The following is a 21,674-nucleotide window of genomic DNA, read 5'->3' as shown; positions in this document are numbered from 1 at the left end:
ATGTGAATTGTGTGTGAAACTCTTTACTTGTATGGTTATTCTAAAGTTGTCCCTAATCGGAGTTCATGTGAGGACACACATGAATATTAGACTAGCGCATGTATTAGTTGATGATTATGTTTCACAAGTCATGGATATGGAGATGTCAAACTAATAATGTGGGCACATGTAGAGACATGTGCTAGGACTAACCCAACGCGAGTTACATAGTTCTCTCTTTACACAACGTGTACGCTTTGTCCTTAGACCTCAGATTGTCGCATGTACTCAAGATGTGGATCGACTTACTTAGGAGCTATCAAATGCTACACTGTAACTGGGTAGTTATAAAGGTATCTTTTAGGTTTGTCAAGAAGCATGCTATGAGGCATGGTCAGTCAAGATAGAATTTGCCCCTCTCTATTTGAAAGAGATATCTCTAGGCCCCTCGAGTGAGTGGACTTAGAATGCATGGCCATGCTACATGAGGTTAAGAGTTAACATAGAAAGGGATTCTGAATCACAGCATCAAGAAAGAGTGGTCAGCTTGGAGCTAGACCAAATATCATGAGGCAAAGGAAATAGCATGTACGTGATGTTGTGATGGTTCGTCTGATATGATCTTCGTGTGTGTATAGGAATTAGCATCGAGTAGGATTACTCGGGCCATGTCTATACGTATATGAACCTATAGGGTCAGACACTTAAAGGGATGGAAGCCCAATTCGGATATGATCGTAATTGGACCAGCTTTGGAAGTACTAATGGGTCGGTCCTAGCAGTTCGGCTTGCGACGCTTCCTCCACGCGCGTGAGGATACATTGGAGGTGTTGCATTTGTAGCACTTGGACGAGCCACCACATGAGAGCTCCAACGAGGAACCTGACGAGCTGACGAGGAACCTGACGAGCTGGCGCACGAGGAGGATGCTGTTGCACGTGGACGAGCTGCTGAGGACCTGATCGACGTCGACCTGTGATCGACTACACTGCCCCGACGCACTTCATCAACTTCCATATATGCGCGTCTAGTGGTAATCCTATGATCCATATACGGCAGTTTTCCTGATTTATGTGGTAGATAATTTTTGTTTTGCGCTAGCGTAGCCTATCTCGTATCCCAATAGTAGTATCAGAGCCGTAGCTATTTTGTTATGGGTTCGAGATGTGTGCATATGGAGATATACAGTTTTTCAGATTGATCTATGATCTGATTTCGTGTTCTTGCTACAATGGTCGTGTAACGACATACTCCTACAAGTCGGATTTCCACCATCGGAGTTAAGTGATACATGTAATACCAGTTGCAGCAAGCGAAGATCAATGTGATTGGTTGAATCGAAACATAGGTTTATACACCAGATGTTGGAGGTATGCCCTAGAGGCAATCATAGAGATGATGATATTCCATTTGTATCCATAATTTATATTGTGTTCCTTGAATATCCATTAAATGCTATTTGAATTGATTTGCAATTATGTGAATTGTATGTGAAACTCTTTACTTGTATGGTTATTCTAAAGTTGTCCCTAGTCAGAGTTCATGTGAGGACACACATGAATATTAGACTAGGACATGTATTAGTTGATGACTATGTTTTACAAGTCATGGACATGGAGATGTTGAACTAATAATGTGGGCACATGTGGAGACATGTGCTAGGACTGACCCAACACGAGAAGTAGTTCTCTCTTTACACAACATATACGCTTTGTCCTTAGATCTGAGATTGTTGCATGTACTCAAGATGTGGATCGACTTACTTAGGGGCTATCAAACGCTATGCCATAACAGGGTACTTATAAAGGTAGCTTTCAGGTATGTCAAGAAGCATGCTATGAGACATGGTCAATCAAGATGGGATTTGCCCCTCTCTGATTGAGAGTGATATCTTTGGGCCCCTCGAGTGATCGGATCAAAAATTGCATGGCCATGCTAAGTACGGTTAAGAGTTAACCTACAAAGGGATTCCGAATCATAGGATCGAGAAAGAGCGGTCGGCTTGAAGCTAGACCAAATATTGTGAGGCAAAGGGAATAGCATGTATATAATATTGTGATGGTTCGTCTGATATGATCTTCGTGTGCGTATAGGAGTTGGCACGTCTTGCTAGAGGCTGCTACCGACTATTGGGCCGAGTAGGAGTACTCGGGCCATGTCTATACGTATCCGAACCCATAGAATCACACACTTAAGGGGCTGGAAGCCCAATTCGGATGTGATCCAAGTTGTATTAGGTTTAGAAGTACTAATGGGCCTCGGACCCAGAGGCCCATTAGGAACCTCTATAAATAGAGGGGTGGGGGCGCCCTAGGGTTTACACCTTTTGGCGAAACACATCTGCTGCACCTCCCACGCCCTCGCTTGTTGCAACTCACGGACCTAGTAGTCCGGCTTGCGATGCTTCCTCCCTACACGTGTGGATACCTTGGAGGTGTTGCACCTGCAGCACTTGGACGAGCCGCCGACGAGCTACGACGAGCCTCCGACGAGCCACGACGAGCCGACGACGAGCCGCGGCACGAGGGCAATCTTGCTGCACGTGGACGAGCTGCTGAGGAGCTGCTGGATGTCGACGTGATTGACTACGTACGACTACGCTGATCGACTTCGCTGCAGCGACGCGAATCTACATCTTCCGCATCAGTGCGTCGAGTGGTAATCCCGTGATCCTTATACGACAGTTTTCCTAATTTACGCGGTAGAAAAATTTTGATTTGCGCTAGTGTAGCCTACCTCGTATCCCAACACCAGACACATATGATGCGCAATAGTTGATTAGATCAACTACAGGATCAGATTATTCACCGAGATCATGTGTTTCGATAAAACGTCCGTAACTTTTCGGTACGATCTCGGATCGAGGTGAATTTTATATGAAAATTGATCTACAGAAAAAGTTACACATGAAATTCAATGGATTTGCCATTTTTGGTGAAATTAGATTTTCCAAATTTGACTTGGAAGATGGAGTTTCGGGCCTTTTAAGTTTGGACGTAGGAACGCCTAACTCTGTTTTGCAGGATTTTGTGATCGGTATGACCCCTGTGTATGTGATGCATGTGTGTAACTGATTCATGACCTGTGTGTCATGGGTACGACAATACGGCTGGAGCCATATGTATTGTCACATTAATGTAATTAATGACCTGCGTGTCAATCTGTGATGACCCAAGCAACTATGTAACCTTCTTTACTAGATGATTAGATGTAATAGCTTGTACTAGTTCTTGGAGGACTCGTCACCAGGAGGATGGCGCACATGGATCATGAAGATGGAGATCATCATGGTGAACAAGTTCTATGGAGATGGAGATCACCACTAGAAATCGGGCCGTAATGTGTCACAACTATGTGAATGCTATTCTGTTTTGTTTTACTCCTACATGCTGTGATGTTAGAAGTAGAATGATCCCTCACAAATTTTAAGTTAGTATGCTCTCCCAACTAAAAATTTCATCGTCCCATGTCTTGTACAATTGGTGGTGGGTCTATGAAATTAGGGTGCCACTAGTTTTCCTTGACTAGACGGGTTTGTATCAGATACTTACACGCATAAGGGTTGGTTTGCTTAACAAGGTCATCTTAATGGTTAAGGATCTTGGGGCATAAAGGTTGGGCGCCAAGACATGGAGATGTCACCCAACAACAGGAGTCATATGTGATAGGATAAGCAAGAAGTTTGCTTACCAATCTACCTTGCCTGCTAGCAGTGATGCTAAAGCTCACTAGTAGACTTGTTAGTTGTGGAACCTGAATCACTAAGTATCAATAGAGGGATATTGATTTTAGTGGGAGTAGATTCTATTAAATAGTTTAATGTGATTTGCTCTGTCATGGTTACTTTTGTCTTAGTATTTTGTATTATTATTTTGTTGTAGATGGCACGTAGCAACACCACACTGTTTGCTTTGCATTCGGTCCTTGAGAAGGACAAGTTGAATGGAACAAACTACTCGGATTGGATCCGTAACCTGAGAATTGTTCTCAAGGCTGAGAAAAAGGTAGATGTTCTGGACACCCATTACCAGAATAACCTGCTAATAATGCACCTCTTGCTGTTAAGAATGCTTACAAGAAAGCATGTGATGCTAACCTCGAAGTAAGCTGGCTTATGCTTGCTTGCATGGAATCCGAGCTACAGATGTAGTTCGAAAGAAACCATGAGACACACGATATGATCGTGGTGCTTAGAGACATGTTCCAGACACAGGCCAGGACTGAAAGGTTCAATGTGTCTAAAGCCTTTGTGGAGAGCAAGCTAGCAGAAGGCGCAGCAGTAGGACCACACGTAATCAAGATGGTTGGTTACACTCAACGGTTGGAGAAGCTGAGCTTCCCACTGGGCCAAGAGTTGGCCACTAATTTTATTCTTTCATCTCATCCGTCTAGCTATGGGAACTTCATCTCGAACTACCATATGCATGGGACGGAGAAGGGTCTAAATGAACTGTGTGGCATGCTTAAAATAGAAGAGGCTGACATTAAGAAAATTGCTAGTAGTAGCCATGTGATGGCAATATAGAACAAGCCTAACTTTAAGAAGAAGGGCAATTCTTGGAAGAAGAAGGGCAAGGCTGTCTCCAAGCCAAACCCAGCGTCCAAGGTTAAAGCTGGACCTGCTCTAGACAAAGAGTGCTTTAATTGTCACGAACTTGGTTAGTGGAAGAGAAATTGCAAGTAGTACCTAGCTTCATTGAAGAATGGCAGAAGTAAGAGTACTTCCATCTCAAGTACGCTTATTATTAATATTATAGATAACATATTTCTCGCTGATACAATTATTAATTCTTGGGTATTTGATACCGGATCGGTTGCTCAGATTTGCAATTCGATGTAGGAGCTGATAAGAAGTAGAAGCATGGAAAGAGGAGAAGTTGATTTCCGCGTGGGCAATAATGCAAGAGTTGCTGTGTTGAGCGTCGGGATGATGCAACTTCACCTCCCGTCAGGATTTATTATAGAGTTGAATAATTGTTATTTTGTTCCTAGTTTAAGTCGAAACATTATGTCTCCTTCATGCTTGATGAAGGATAGTTATTCATTTTTGAGTGAAAACAATGGTTGTGTGATCTCTAAGAATAATATGTTTATGGCTTTTGCACCCATTGTGAATGAATTGTTTGTTTTAAATCTTGATGATTCACCTGTCTGTAACATAAGTGCTAAAAGGCCTCGGCCTAATGATTTGAGTACTACCTACATGTGGCATTGTCGTTTGGGTCATATAAGTGAAAAGCGCATGAAGAAGCTCCATTCTGCTGGACTTTTAACTTTGTTTGATTTTGAATCATACGAGACATGTGAGGCTTGCTTGCTAGGCAAGATGATCAAGATGCCTTTCATAGGTTTTCTTGAGAGAGCATTAGACTTGTTGGAACTCGTACATACCGATGTATGCAAACTAATAAGCACGATGGCTAGAGGAGGATTCCAATACTTCATAACTTTTACTCATGATTTTAGTAGATATGACTATGTCTACTTGATGAGGCACAAGTCTGAAACCTTTGAAAAGTTTAAGAAATTTCAAAATGAAGTTGAAAACCAGCGTGGCAAGAAAATTAAGGCCTTACGATCTGATCATGGAGGCGAGTATTTGAGCCACGAGTTTAGCAATCATCTGAAGAGCTGCGGAATTGTTCCACAGCTTACACCACCTGGAACACCTCAGAGAAATGGTGTATCCGAGCGACGTAATCGAACTTTTTTAGACATGGTTCGATCAATGATGAGCCAGTCGGACCTACTGTTATCATTTTGGGGATACGCTTTAGAAACAACAGCTTTCACACTTAATAGGGTACCATCTAAATCTGTAGTTAAGACACCATATGAGCTGTGGACTGGAAAGACTCCCAGTTTGTCTTTTCTAAAAATTTAGGGATTTGAAGTATTTGTTAAGCGACTTCAGTCGGAAGAGATTACACCCAAGTCGGATAAGTGCATTTTCGTGGGATATCCAAAGGAAACTTTAGGATACTATTTCTACAACCGATCAGAGGGCAAAGTGTTTGTCGCTCGGAACGGTGTTTTCCTAGAGAAAGAGTTTCTCAAAGGGGAGAAAGGTGAAAAGATAGTGCGTCTTGAACAAGTTCGGGATGATCCAATCGGGCAAGAATCAACGCGTGATGCTAATGTAGAAGAACAAGTTGAAATACCCATGCAAGAGAAGCACCGCCACAACCACGAAGGTCGGCAAGGCCTCACGAAATGCGGGAAATATTATTGTTGGACAATGATGAGCCTGCAACATATGCAGAAGCAATGATGGACCCAGACTCCGAAAAATGGCAGAGTGTCATGCAATCCGAAATAGAGTCCATGGGAGACAATCAAGTTTGTAACTTGGTTGACCCGCCTGATGGTGTTAAAGCCATAGAGTGCAAATGGATCTCTAAAATGAAGAGAGATATGGATGGAAATGTACACATCTATAAAGCACAACTTGTCGCAAAAGGTTTTCGACAAGTTCAAGGAGTTGACTACGATGAGACCTTGTCGCCCGTAGTGATGCTGAAATCTATTCGGATTATTCTAGCTATAGCTGCATATTTCGATTATGAAATATGGCAGATGGATGTCAAGACAGCTTTCCTGAATGGAAATCTAATTGAGGACATGTATATGATGCAGCCCGATGGTTTTGTCGATCCAAACAATGCTGGAAAGTTGTGCAAACTTCAGAAATCCATTTATGGGTTAAAGCAAGCATCTAGGAGTTGGAACATTCGTGTTGATGACACTACAAGGATTTGACCCTTTTAGCACCACTTGTTTTCGCAACACCACACATTTGGTTGCAATATTTGGGTCTATGGCAACCAACGACATAATTTGTACGATATATGGGCCTTATGGCCTCAAAAATTGTGTGTTGCATTAGTCATAAGCTCTGTTGCAAGAGGGAGGTGCTAATGCTACAGTGGAAAAGGTGGTTGCGAGTATGGGTTCCTATTGCCACGACTAGTGTTGAGTTGTAATAATATTAATTTTGTGTTGCGATAGCTAGGCGTTGTTGCCACCATTGTAAAGTTGGTTGCAAGTAGCTATGCATATAGTCATAGTGTAATTACATCATCTCAATCTTGACCTCGTTGCAATAGCTGTTGCTATACTGCATCCAAAAAAAGATTAGTTGCGAGTAGTTGTGAATATGGTCACGATGAAACTGTGTTGCTTTAATCTTGTCCTGCGTTGCAAAAGATCTTATTATATTGCATCGAAAAAGTCATTTGTTGCATTTGTTGAGGTTCTATTGCCACCAACATCATATGTGGCTACATTTGAGTATATTTGGTTGCCAGAATATTTGTATTGCCACTAAAATTTATTAGTGGGCATTGTATATCATATACACTAGTCTGGAGTGCGCCCCTGGCACACTAATCTTTTGATCAATTATGTAAAATCTTCATTAAAAGGATTGATATTCGTGCACCAATGTCAAGAAGTGATATATTTTTGGGGGAAAAAATAAAATTGGTGGCTCTAATTAGGTCATTGCATACGTTTATGTTTAGATCTATATGTCTTGATGTGACAGAAGATATTATGATCCTTAATAATAACGAATAATACCTGCATGCGGTAGTATAAATATTAACTTTAAAGAAGATGCCTAACTATTCAGGCATGCGATAGTATAAATATTAACTTTAAAGAAGATGCGTAACTATTCTTATATACTCACCAATGCGAGGGTAGTAGATTGGAATGAGAATCGAGTAGGATAACTGTATAGTAATCATAGTCACGTTGCCTTTACTCGTGTGCAAAAGTAAACCAGTTATTATTGAAATAAGTGACATGGTAACATAATAGACAGTTACATAATAGCGGTAGAAGGCGAGTATTAAAGCACATGAGCACATTAACTGGTGGCTTAAATTCAATGCTCCAAGTTGAATCATCCCCTGCACCCAACTATAATTTTGGGAATGGTTGTGTCCCATGGTTCTCCTGAACAATCTAGTGTACCTTCAATTGCAGCTGTAAGTATGACTTCTGTCAATTTCCATGCTATTTTACTGTGGCATAATTCCTTTATTGTGTTTGTCCTAGGTAATGAAAGGCAATAATATCCATCTCAAATAACAGATGCTACGATAGCAAAACATGATATCAGCAACATCACTGAAATTTATGTACATGGCAATATCATTTGGATTGTTGTCCAGCAGTCTCAGATTAACACCAAGAAATGCTACTGGCTGATGATCTCTAAGCCACTAGCACCCTGCACACCAGCAACCATAGGCTTCAGCTTCAACTCATACTCCTGAAAGGTGATGTGGGAAAGCAGGACGCAGCCTTCCATTCCACGAGCACCGCGGTGGAGTTGGTGGCAGCTAGTTCACCACTGAATAACCTTTTGCGAAAAACAGTGATATGTGCACCTTCCAATTTCCTGTACAGGATGTAATAGAATGTCCATTTAGTATCAACTCCAATAGCAAGTCTGTATAGACTATGTAATGTATAGCATATGTAACTTGATGCATCCTTGGCCATCACAAGTTAACTCTTTGCTCAAGCTAGTCTAGAAGTCCATATAGGAAGAATATCACAAATAAAAGCTTTATATGCATGCCTGGTACCTAAGAAGAATTGACATGAATCATATTGCAATGAACATGATTTGTCTATTTAATTCATAAATAACTTATGTAAATGTGCAATCTGCCCCATCCAGTATTTGTTATTCCAGTTCCAGTACCAGGTCCTAGTATAAGCTTCTTTGGATAGAAAAGTCCACAGTTCATTTATTTTCTTTTATACTGTCCTGCAAATCCTCCCAATTCATAAACTCCAAAAAGAAAAAAAAAACTTCCCAATTCATAAACTACAAAAAAAAACCTTCCCAATTCCTGTCTATATATTTTTCTTTCTATATTTATGATCCCAAAGTTTCAGTTCAGGTTTACTTTGCTAACCATTTTATAGATTTGAGAAAGTTAGGAACTACAGGGAATTCTGGACATCCATGCTTTTCCAATTTAAGTCAAGTATCAGATCTGAAATATAGAGGATATCTCTCTAATTAAAAGAAATGATTTCCCTCTCTTCAGGTATCAACATCTAATGAGATTGTTCCATATTTTTTATGTTGAAAGTATTTACACATGGTTTAATTATCAAACATGGACAGTGAGACTTTTGCCAAACAGGTGTGGAGAATGTGCTTATACCAGCAAATATGCTATGCATAAGTGTCTATTGTAACACTCGGCAAGCTACATATGCCTAATCTATTGCAACGCCACTGACCTGGTCCTAATAGAAGGTTCTCTGGGAACAACATAATGAAGATATTTATGCTCCAAAATACAACTAATCTTGTTGCTGTTGAGTGAACCTCAAGCACACTTGCGAAGTTACAGTAATACACTTTGCAATCTTACTAAAGTAAACAAACATTGAACTGCTTGTACACATCACCTACAAAAATATGGATGCAACAAGATAAGATAGTAAATCTGCATGTTCAGATACAGATCTACAAAATTTTCCAACCAATTTATGGAAGTGCTGAGCAGATCTACAAATTTTCCAAGAAACAAAACACAAGTCGTGAGGAGCAATGGTAGGGGAGAGTAGTGAGTAGGAGCTACCTAGTGCTTGCTCACAAGTCCACGTGTGGAGGAGGCTGGGTGAGTCAAGCGGGCGGGTACCCGAGCAGCTCCAGCACAGCAAGCCGGCGAGCTCCAGTGAGAGCGGCGTGCCCGAGTGGCTTCGGAGCAGAGGAGATCTTGGAGGGCTCGGCGACGGAGCCGGTTGTCCGATGGTGGAGGCGCGGGGCTGGCGGGGTGGACGCGTGCGAGCCGACGGCATGGAGGAGGCGCAGGGGCTGGCGGCGTGGTGGACGTGCAGGGGCGGCGGCGTGGAGGAGGCGCGGGGAGGTGCGGGGGCCGGCGGCGTGGAGGACGCGTGGGGGCCAGCGACATGGAGGACACGCGGGGAGGCGCGGGGCTGGTTGAGGAAGGGGAGTGGAGGCGGAGGGGGCTGTGGTGGATGGATAGGGTAGACGCGTGCGACGACCTAGGGTTTCAGAGGGCAAGTAGCCGTCGGATCGGATGGATGAACGGTCAAGAAGAATTGGACCGTGGAGGCTGTTTGGGTGGGCCGAAAATACAGCCCATTAAACAAATTTAACTTTTGTAGTTGAAATATGAAGTAATTCCAATTAATAATAAGTAGATATATATTTAAATTCTTAAAAAATATTTCATTGCACAAAAATTATAATTAAATTATTTTCAAGAATAAAAATACTAATATAATGTTATATTAAACTTTCATATGAAAAAGTTTATAATCGGCATACTAAGCTATTGATCACCTCAAAACTCAGTAGGGATCGAAGAATTTACTATAAATACATACTCTCATATGAACACCAAATGAAGAAAGTTGTTGTCTCCTCTGATTTTTTTGTTAGAGTTATAAGAATGTCTTTTGCTCTCTAACCAAAGTTTGGAATTTTCTTAGAACTTTTAGGTATTATTCAATTTTGAAAACTATAAAGTAACTATGAAAACTAGAGTGCATACTATACAAACATTTGGATTTTACCTTCCAAATTCACATGTTGTATTCTAATGTATAAATATAGTGGCATGTATATGTTATTACAATCTAGTGATCATTTTTGCAATACATGTAGTTAAAAGGTGAAATTCCAATAGATAGGTAGAAATACAATCAGATACTTAAAAAGTATATTATTACATAAAAATTATGAATAGCCATACTAATCCAAAGCTATGTTAAGCTATCACGCAAAAAATGTAAAAGTAGGTTTCACCATAAAAAAATAGGTAAGGAAATACTTAAAAAAAGTATATTAATACATTGAGTCAGGGTCTATATACTTATGAGATAATGACCTCATAGCTATTAAGCCAGATCACCACCTAAGACTTTAAACAAACTTGTCATACTAACATACAAATGCATGTATCATAAGAAATATCCCACCAATACAATGGGCAATTAGCTTGTTGGCTTAGAATATATATAAGAAAATATTAAATTTACTTAGCGGCTCAATAGAAACCGCCAAGAAAATGAATTATTAACTTGGCGGTTCCTAAAAACAGCCAAGGAAACCCATCCTTTTCTTGGCGGTTCGTGGAAACAGCCAAGGAAACCTATCTTTTTCTTGGTGGTTCGTCAAAACAGTCAAGTTAATCCATCCTTTGCTTGGTGGGGGATGGCATCGCGGTCGCGGAGGTGGCAGCAGACGCCGCTGCCGCTCCAGGCCAGCGTCTGCGCTCACCTAGGTCTGTAGGAAGTCGAGGATTCAGCAGATCACGTCCCCGGCCAGAGGAGTCATGGAGGAGGTAAACATGGTGCACGCGGTTGCTCGCCATGGCTCCTCCCCTCCATTCGCAAGAAGGCAGATGCGGCAGGAGCACCATGTGGAGAAATTTTCTGGCCAGAATAGTGTTCGATGAAATGCCGACCCAAGAAATCGAATCATGGAACATCCACAGGTGTGTATCGTTGCATCCCTTTAATATTACCTTTCATTTTAATAGGTTATATCACTATACCACAACCCAAAATTACCGTCGAACATCCGACGGTATAAGTCTAAAAATAACAATGGACCATTCATCGGTATAGCGGAGCAACGGACCATTCGTCGGTATATCACGTTATTATGGCTCACCATTCGACGCTATATATATTTAGATGTACCACCGAATCATTGGTCGGCATAACTCAACATATACATCCAACTATCGGTCGGGATACGTTCTTTAGGCCCATTTCCCTTTGCCGCACTTCCGGCCCATTAATCTTGCGCACAAGACTCGGCCCATACCGAACCCTAGCTTCACTCCCATTCACCCGCCGTCCTCCAGCACATCTAGTTTGGCTCCCCTCCTCATGTCCTGCTGCCTCTCGCTGCCCCTCCACGCGCCGCCCCTCGCCGGAGCTCCACCCACCGCCCCTCCATGCGAGGGCCGACCTCTGGTGGCAGGGCGGCGCACGGGGCCTCCGACCTCCGGCGGCGCACGGGGATCCAGCACGCGAGATGCAAGATCCGGCGCGGCTCCTTCTCTCCCCTCAGCCACACTCCTATGAGTATCAGGGCGAGGATCCGCTCCAACCGTGGCTGGAGTAAGCGTTTCTCCATCCCCTTAACTCGCCTCTATCGGATTTCTTGGTTTTTGGTAGCTGCCAGAGGCAAAAGATTGCTCATTTCTTCGGATCTTCTGCTGCTTCTTCCGCGTGCAGCTGCATCAAGTGGGTTCAAGAGTCGTTCCCGACCGGTGGCGAGTGCTCAGAGCTGGTGGTGTTGTACGAGCAGTGCGTGCGGACCTTCTAGCATGATGAGCGCTACAAGGACGACCTCCGCTTCCTCAAAGTGTGGCTGGAATACGTGAGTCGTGGGGACCCTAGCTTGATTTTTCTTTCTCTGGTTATCTTCTGGGGAGTGGAGGCATCTCACATACCTGTTTGGTTGCCGGTCTTGTTTTGTTTTGCAGGCTGGAAATTGCGCTGATGCTGAGGTGATATACAAATTCCTGGAGGCAAACCAGATTGGGCAGGGCCATGCCATTTACTACATGTCCTATGCGTCATTGTTGGAGGCAAAGAACAAGCTGAGGAAAGCTAATGAGATCTTTGACCTTGGTATAGCTAGGTGGTATTTCCATGAGACTGTCACTTGTTGTTCATAAGGCTCTTGGATTTGAGATTGCCTAGTAGATTGTGTTGCTATAATCTATAGATATTCAATACAGAACTAGATACTGAGAGGTACCAAAAATCTAGTTATGGGGGACTAGATACTGCAGTACAGAACAAGGAGAACGAGGTTAGCTTGATACTCCTATTTATCTCAACCTGTTTTTCTGATGTGTGTTCCCTGTTCTAGTCTTGTCAAAAGCTATATACTAATACTCTTACATTTGAAACAATTTATGTTGATCTTTAATACATAGTAGCTCTATTGGTTCAAGACATACGACAGTTACAGAAGCTATATCTTCATTTTGTCATGCTCAATTGTGGTTGTTTTAAAATTCGTATTGAGCTGCCTGTTATCGTACTAGTTAGAATCAACTTGAAACTAATAATCCTCATATCTTGTATCAGGGAAAGAGTGATTGGCAATAAACATGGAGATGGCGATGCAGGTAATCTGAAATGCTTAGCATCTCGATATTAGCATCGAATGGTACTTTGTTTATGGTCTGTTTATAAACACAATAGCTTAGTTTAAGATGAGGTCTGAATGAGCCCAATGTTCTTGTTGTCGAACAACACCCTGAAACATAAATTAATTTAAGCTGAGATTCTGGAAGTATAATAACTTCCTTTTGAAACAAGACTAGCAGCATGAAACAAGACAAGCCAGATTCAACTGATGCTGCCATTGTACAAATTGTATGCTAGGATATGTATGATTAATATACATCAAAGTGCTACAGCTAGGAAATTGGACCTGAGAAATGCTTAGCAGGTAAAGTCTTTTTGAATTCTGTATCCATCATTGATTTTATTGATCATGCATCTGGTTTACCTTTTCAATATCATGCCTAGCAGAAAATACAAAAGACATACCAAGGATTCATGGAGGCTGGGCCATACAGGATGTTTTTTATGTGAGTACTGGGTGGTGCCTTTGTGCTTGTATTGTGCAAGTTACTAGTACCTTTACTGCAGCAGGTGCTGGTGCCTAATTTGTGCTATGCTCTGTTCGATTAGTGCTCTGTTCCATTAGTGTTCTGTTCTATGCTACCCCTACTGCAGCTGCTGGAACAATGGTATGATTCTGTGTTCTCTGATCCTTGGATATACTGTGTGCTGCTGCTAGTAATGCTAAGAAATTACCAAGTGACTTATTGCATGCTAACTTTGAGTTTCAGGAACTTCAAAGACGTGCTAGGTAGGATCTTGTCAACAACAAGTGGATCAAATTGCTGATCCAGTTATTGATTTGTTCTGAACTACCTGCATGTCTTTATCATTTTGGAGGCAAACAATCCATATATGTCTACCTGCAATATAATTAGGACATGTAGAATTTGATGTTATATATGAGCCTAGCTCCGAATGTTAGCTATACTATTGTTATGACGTATGAACCTACATGAATGAATGAAAGTTTTTCTTTGTTAACGTGCTACTTTGTGATGAATGTCTGGAGCTATCCTACCAATGTACTGACTGGCTTACAAGATTGATTTTGATCAATGTCATGTTTAATAAAATTTATTGAGATGCATCTTTTCATTCTAATCTCTTTTCTATGGCCAAACTAATTCAAAAGCTTATGGTGGTGTTAACTAGATATTATGGTTCTTAGACCAATCTGCATGTTCCGTAAAAAAATTAGGTTTCTACCTAGTATAGATAATCATATAGGATGATAAGCATATTGCAATGCAGATGTATTCATATTATTCAATTATCTGGTGTCCACTTTGCTCAAGCTTTCTATTGAATTTTCTAACTATCTGTTGTGGAAATATTGTAAATATTAAGGCATAACAAAATTGTCCAACATTATCAGGAAACTGTGTCCTACTGAATATTGTCCTTACACTGTACTTTGCAATAGTTATAAGTATGTATGACTACCAATTTGTGCTTTGCAGTAATTTTAGCTATATTTTCCCTCTGCAATTAGATCTTATACGAACAAGCTTTTCAACTAGGACCATAGGAATCAGAGATAAAGATTCCAAGCTGGTTATATAACCCTTAAATATTTTAGTTATCCATGTCAAGTCTCTAAATCTTTTTTCGCTTCTTTGCATATTGATGTCATGTGTTGTTGATGCTATGTTGATGTCTTTAATTGTAGTTCTAGGTGCTGATTTATTAGCTGCATACTCATCAGGTGCAGGGAGCTTCTCTTGCTTCCATCCTAAAGATGTTTGACAAAATGCCACAGTTAACTAGCTCTGCCACTACAGCAAGGTAACGTTCCTAGCTACAAATTATCATTTTTAGGATATACTATGATTTTTTTGGCAAGCTTTTAGTCCAGTGATATAAATTCTACATTTTTCAAGGATGCAGCTGGTTTTTTTTTTTACCTTGGTGCCTCCCTCCAACCATGCCACCCTCTCCGTCTGCGTCTCCTTGACAGCGGCAGGTCATGGGACAAGGAGGAAGTGGTGGCCACTGCAGCTCGACGATGTGGACTGCTAGAAGAATGAAGAATTACAGAAAGGTTTATTGGTGATTGCTGGTGCCAATGGGGAATGAATAGATCAATAAGAGAACTCATATTTAACATAGTTGCATTTGTAGTCAGAGATGATGTTTTTATTGTCATTGTGTTATTACTTTGGTTGAGACATATATTTGAAGTTAATGAAGGTTTGAGTTCTTATATGTGATGATGAAATATATACTTATGGCACAATTATTTTGTAACAACAATTAAATTTCTAGCTACAAAACGAAATTAAAAAGGTGCTAGCCAAAATGCCCTCGTTGCAACAAACCACTACGCAACCACTGTTTGTTGTTGCAATTTACATTATTGCCACAAACCTTATGTGTTGCTATAAGACGTGTCTACCACCAACAATGATTCGTTGCATTTTCCATCTATTACCACCAACAATGATTCGTTGCATTTTCCATCTATTACCACTAACAATGATTCGTTGCATTACTTTTTATTGCTACCAGCAAGTGAACGTTGCAATTGTGACTCTAGCCACCAAATTTGTTACGTTGCAATATTTATTTGATGCAATGGAGCATATTGCATGGCAATATGGCCATATTCCCATGTAACTACAGGGTGACAATAAACCTATTTTGCGACAAATTTGTTCATAGCAATACTGTCATATTGCAGCCATGTATTTCATTGCAAAAATAATTCATGCAACCATGGTCGCAATATCCGTGCTTGCAACCAAATCGCAGTTGCGTTAGTTTTTTTATGTGCATTGCAAAACCACCATATTGCAACACCACTCCAAAAGGATGCAAAAACTATTGCACCGTTCCAAATGCAACCACCTGTCAATGACCATACATAGATGTAATTGATCCTTATTGCAAAAAAAATAGCCATATTGCAACCCAATATAGGCGTCAAGATAGGGCTGGATCCTAGTAGTGTGAAGTGGTCAAAGGGTTTGACTTCATTAAGAACGAAGAAGACGCTTGTGTTTACAAGAAGGTTAGTGGGAGCTCTATAGTATTTCTAATCTTATATGTGTGACGTATTACTGATTGGAAACAACATTCCTATGCTTGAGTATGTAAGGACCTCACTAAAAAATAGTTTTTCAATGAAGGACTTAGGGGAAGCAGCATATATTCTGAGCATCAAAATCTATAGAGATAGATTGAGAAGGCTTGTAGGATTAAGCCAAGATACTTACTTTGACAAAGTGGTTAAATGGTTCAGCATGGAAGAGGCGAAGAAAGGGTTCTTGCCTATGTCACATGGCATACACCTTAGCAAGAGCTAGTGTCCATCGGCCACTGATGAGCGGGATCACATGAGTAGAGTGCCATATGCTTCGGCTATCGGATCTATCATGTATGCAATGATAAGTACTCACCCAGATGTTTCATATGCGCTAAGTATAACAAGCAGACACTAGTCTGATCCAGGTGAGAGTCACTAGACGGTTGTGAAAAATATTCTTAAGTACTTCAAAAGGACTAAAGATATGTCCCTCGTCTGTGGAGGTGAGGAGGAGCTCATTGTAACAGGTTAAACTGATGCTAGTTTCCAAACTGACAAAGATGATTCAAAATCACAATCAGGATTTGTGTTTACGCTAAATGGTGCTGCTGTTAGTTGGAAGAGTTCCAAGCAGGAGACGGTGGCTGATTCTACGATAGAAGCCGAGTACATCGCGACTTCAGAAGCCGCGAAGGAGGGTTTTTGGATAAGGAATTTTCTTATTGAGCTTTGTGTGTTCCCGCATGCATCTATCCCATTGAATCTCTACTGTAATAACAATGGGGCTATTGCGCAAGCAAAGGAGCCAAGAAATCACTAGAAGAACAAACACGTAATGCGGTGATTTCATCTCATTCAAGACTTCGTTAACTGAGGTGAGATCAAGATATGCAAAATACACACAGATTTAAATATTTGTGATCCTTTGAAAAAGCCTCTCCCGCAGTCTAAGCATGATGCGCACATAAGAGCTATGGGTATTAGATATCTTCTAGATTGACTCTAGTGCAAGTGGGAGACTGTTGAAGGTATGCCCTAGAGGCAATCATAGAGATGATGATATTCCATTGTATCCATATTTTATATTGTGTTCCTTGAATATCCATTAAAGGCTACTTGAATTGATGTGCGATTATGTGAATTGTGTGTGAAACTCTTTACTTGTATGGTTATTCTAAAAGTTGTCCCTAGTCGGAGTTCATGTGAGGACACACATGAATATTAGACTAGCACATGTATTAGTTGATGACTATGTGTTGACGCCAGATTTCGACACGAGTAAAATCGGTGTTAGGAGAGGAAGAAATTGGAAGATACGGCGAGATACAAGGGGCGACAATTGGAAATCGGCCGAATGGCGCTACAGTTAAAAGATCGGTTGCTTGGTGCTACAGTCCAGGATCGGCTGATGCTATAGTCGAGGATCGGCCGATTGATCTTTAGAATTCTGCCTCGCTTGACCCCTGGGGTTTGGTATCGGACGCGCGCGGTTCCCGATCGATTACCCCTTGCCGATGAGGAAATCGGCCGATTAGGAGGTTGGAATAGCTGGGCCGGTATGGGCTTAGAAAGGATTATAAAGATGAAGAGGGAATCAGCCCATGAAGTGCATAATAATTGACCTAGTACGAATCATACTTGTAAATATTCGTTTTCCATTTGAATTAGGGATAGAGTTCTAGTCAGATAAGGAGTCGTCTGTACGGGGCTATAAATAGCAACTTTTGTAGATCTGTAATCATCAACAACTCAATACAACAAACTACTATTTCCTCGTACTTACTTTCAAGCAGACGACTTCGCCAAATACTTTTCTTCTTTTTCACGAGTTCATACGAGTTGGCGGGGCTGCATCAACTTGACCTCCGGCCAATCTTGTAAGTTCCGTTTACCGAGTAAATTCTAAGCTTTAACTTCAGGCGCATCGCTGTTGTTTCGTTTAGATTTATTCACTAGTTATCGATATTTACTAGAATTATAGGTTTTACCTGTTGTTCTAGTTTTATCACCAGTTATCCAGCTAGGAATCGGCAATCTTGGCTTTTCTCGTATTTCGTCATTTAATTTACTTATTTTACGCATAGCCAACTAGATCTGTTCCTAGTGTTGCTACTGTAGCGTTGTATTGATTGCTCCAGCAGTTTTCATTCACGCTGCCCGGTAATCGGCTGCTTCATAGCCGATTTCTTTATTACGGCAAATCGGCCGATTCGCTGATAAGCTTTCTCGAGATCGGAAACTTAGCCGATCGCGACCTCTGGGATCTGACACGTCTTTTTCCTTGCCAATCAACAGGTCAGATTGGCTGGCACACCGCGCGAACCGCACCAGGGCAATCACCCGAACAGGAGTTAAGCAGATTCTCCCGGGTCGTGTGTTAGACGCTGGGGATTCGGTCAGCCGGTTTCTAGCGCTAACACTATGTTTCACAAGTCATGGACATGGAGATGTCAAACTAATAATGTGGGCACGTGTAAAGACATGTGCTAGGACTGACCCAACGCGAGTTACATAGTTCTCTCTTTACACAACGTGTACGCTTTGTCCTTAGATCTGAGATTGTCTCATGTATTACAAGATGTGGATCGACTTACTTAGGGGCTATCAAACGCTACACCGTAACTGGGTAGTTATAAAGGTAGCTTTCGGGTTTGTCAAGAAGCATGCTGTGAGGCATGGTCAGTCAAGATAAAATTTGCCCCTCTCTATTTGAGAGAGAAATCTCTGGGCCCCTCGAGTGATCGGATCCAGAAATGCATGGCCATGCTACATGAGGTCAAGAGTTAACCTAGAAAGGGATTCTGAATCACAGCATCGAGAAGAAGTGGTCGGCTTGGAGCTAGACCAAATATCATGAGGCAAAGGGAATAGCATGTATGTGATGTTGTGACGGTTCGTCTGAAATTGTCTTCGTGTGCGTATAGGAGTTAGCTTGTCTTGCTAGTGGCTGCTACTAACTATTGGCCGAGTGGGAGTACTCGGGCCATGTCTATATGTATATGAACCTATAGGGTCACACACTTAAAGGGTTGGAAGCTCAATTCGGATATGATCTAAATTGGACTAGGTTTAGGAGTACTAATGGGCCTCGGACCCAGAGGTCCATTAGGAACCCTTATATATTAAGGGGTGGGGGAGCATCCTAGGGTTTAATTCTTTTTAGCACCAGTAGCAGCGACGCCTCCCACGCCCTCACCTTGTTGCACTCGCAGACCTAGCAGTCTGGCTTGCGATGCTTCCTCCCCGCACGTGTGGATACCTTGGAGGTGTTGCATCTGCAACACTTGGATGAGCCACCACATGAGAGCTCCGATGAGGAACCTAACGAGCTGACGAGGAACCTGACGAGCTGACGCATGAGGAGGACGCCACTGCACGTGGACAAGCTACTGAGGAGCTGCTCAACATCAACGTGTGATCGACTACACTGCCCCGACGTGCTTCATCAACTTCCGTATTTGCGCATCTAGTGGTAATCCCGTGATCCATATACGGCAGTTTTCCTGGTTTACGCGGTAGAAAAATTTTGTTTTGCGCTAGCGTAGCCTACCTCGTATCCCAACAGCATCCAGCCATCGAGTTGATGACTTGATCAAACATAGGGAGCCCGTGTTGGGATACGAGGTAGGCTACACTAGCGCAAATCAAAAATTTTACCGCGTAAAACCAGCAAGAACTGCCGTATAAGGATCACGGGATTACCACTCGACGCACTACTGGTGCGGAAGATGTAGATTTGTGTTGATGCAGTGAAGATGATCAACGTAGTTGTACGTAGTCGATCAACGTAGTCGTACGTAGTCGATCACGTCAACGTCCAGCAGCTTCTTAGCAGCGCGTCCACGTGCAGCAAGATCACCCTCGTGCCGCGGCTCGTCGGCGACTCGTCGTGGCTCATCGGCGGCTCGTCCAAGTGCTACAGGCGCAACACCTCCAAGGTATCCACACGTGCAGGGAGGAAGCGTCGCAAGCCAGACTGCTAGATCTGCGAGTTGCAACAGGCGAGGGCGTGGGAGGCGCGGCAGATGTGTTTCACCAAAAAGGTGTAAACCCTAGGGCGCCCCCACCCCTCTATTTATAGAGGTTCCTGACGGGCCTCTGGGTCCGAGGCCCATTAGTACTTCTAAACCTAATCCAACTCGGATCAGATCCGAATTGGGCTTTCAGCCCCCTTAAGTGTGTGACCCTATGGGTTCGGATACGTATAGACATGGCCCGAGTACTCCTACTCGGCCCAATAGTCGGTAGCGGCCTCTTGCAAGACGTGCCAACTCCTATACGCACATGAAGATCATATCAGATGAACCATCACAACATAATATACATGCTATTCCCTTTGCCTCACGATATTTGGTCTAGCTTCAAGCCGACCGCTCTTTCTCGATCCTATGATTCGGAATCCCTTTGTAGGTTAACTCTTAACCGTACGTAGAATGGCCATGCATTTTCGGATCCGATCACTCGAGGGGCCCAGAGATATCACTCTCAATCAGAGAGGGGCAAATCCCATCTTGATTGACCATGTCTCATAGCATGCTTCTTGACAAACCCGAAAGCTACCTTTATAACTACCCTGTTACGGCGTAGCGTTTGATAGCCCCTAAGTAGGTCGATCCACATCTTGAATACATGCGACAATCTCAGGTCTAAGGACAAAGCGTATATGTTGTTTAAAGAGAGAACTACTTCTCGTGTTGGGTCAGTTCTAGCACATGTCTCCACATGTGTCCACATTATTAGTTCAACATCTCCATGTCCATGACTTGTGAAACATAGTCATCAACTAATACATGTGCTAGTCTAATATTCATGTGTGTCCTCACATGAACTCCGACTAGGGACAACTTTAGAATAACCATACAAGTAAAGAGTTTCACATACAATTCACATAATTGCAAATCAATTCAAGTAACCTTGAATGGATATTCAATGAACACAATATACAAATCATGGATACAAATGGAATATCATCATCTCTATGATTGCCTCTAGGGCATACCTCCAATAGTTTCCCACTTGCACTAGAGTCAATCTAGAAGGTACCTAATACCCATAGCTCTTACATGCGCATCATGCGCATCTTAGCTTAAACCTATAAGCCTTCTCGATCTATCTCTATAGATCTTAATGCCCAGAATGTATGCCGCTTCCCCTAAGTCGTTCATCGAAAAACTATTTTTCAGTGAAGTCTTTACGGACTCAAGCATAGGAATGTTATTTCCAATCAGTAATATGTCATCCACATATAAGATTAGAAATACTACAGAGCTCCCACTAACCTTCTTGTAAACACAAGACTCTTCTTCGTTCTTGGTGAAGTCAAACTCTTTGACCACTTCATCAAAACGAATGTTCCAACTCCTAGATGCTTGCTTCAATCCATAAATGGATCTCTGAAGCTTGCATACCTTTCCAGCATTTTTCGGATCAACAAAACCCTCGGGCTGTATCATATACACGTCCTCAGCTAGGTTTCCATTCAGGAAAGCTGTCTTGACATCCATCTGCCATA

The 21,674-nt window shown here is 42.0% G+C and overlaps 1 pseudogene; it reads left to right on the top strand.

Moving 5' to 3' along the window:
* Nucleotides 1-12,025: 12,025 nt before the first annotated feature.
* On the top strand, nt 12,026-13,426 carry LOC101767779 (annotated as a pseudogene).
* Nucleotides 13,427-21,674: the final 8,248 nt, after the last annotated feature.

This window comes from Setaria italica, chromosome VI (assembly GCF_000263155.2).
Source record: "Setaria italica strain Yugu1 chromosome VI, Setaria_italica_v2.0, whole genome shotgun sequence".
In the NCBI taxonomy this organism is placed as follows: domain Eukaryota; kingdom Viridiplantae; phylum Streptophyta; class Magnoliopsida; order Poales; family Poaceae; genus Setaria; species Setaria italica.
The sequence above is the reverse complement of the archived record's forward strand: the minus strand, read 5'-3'. Positions and strand labels throughout refer to the sequence as shown.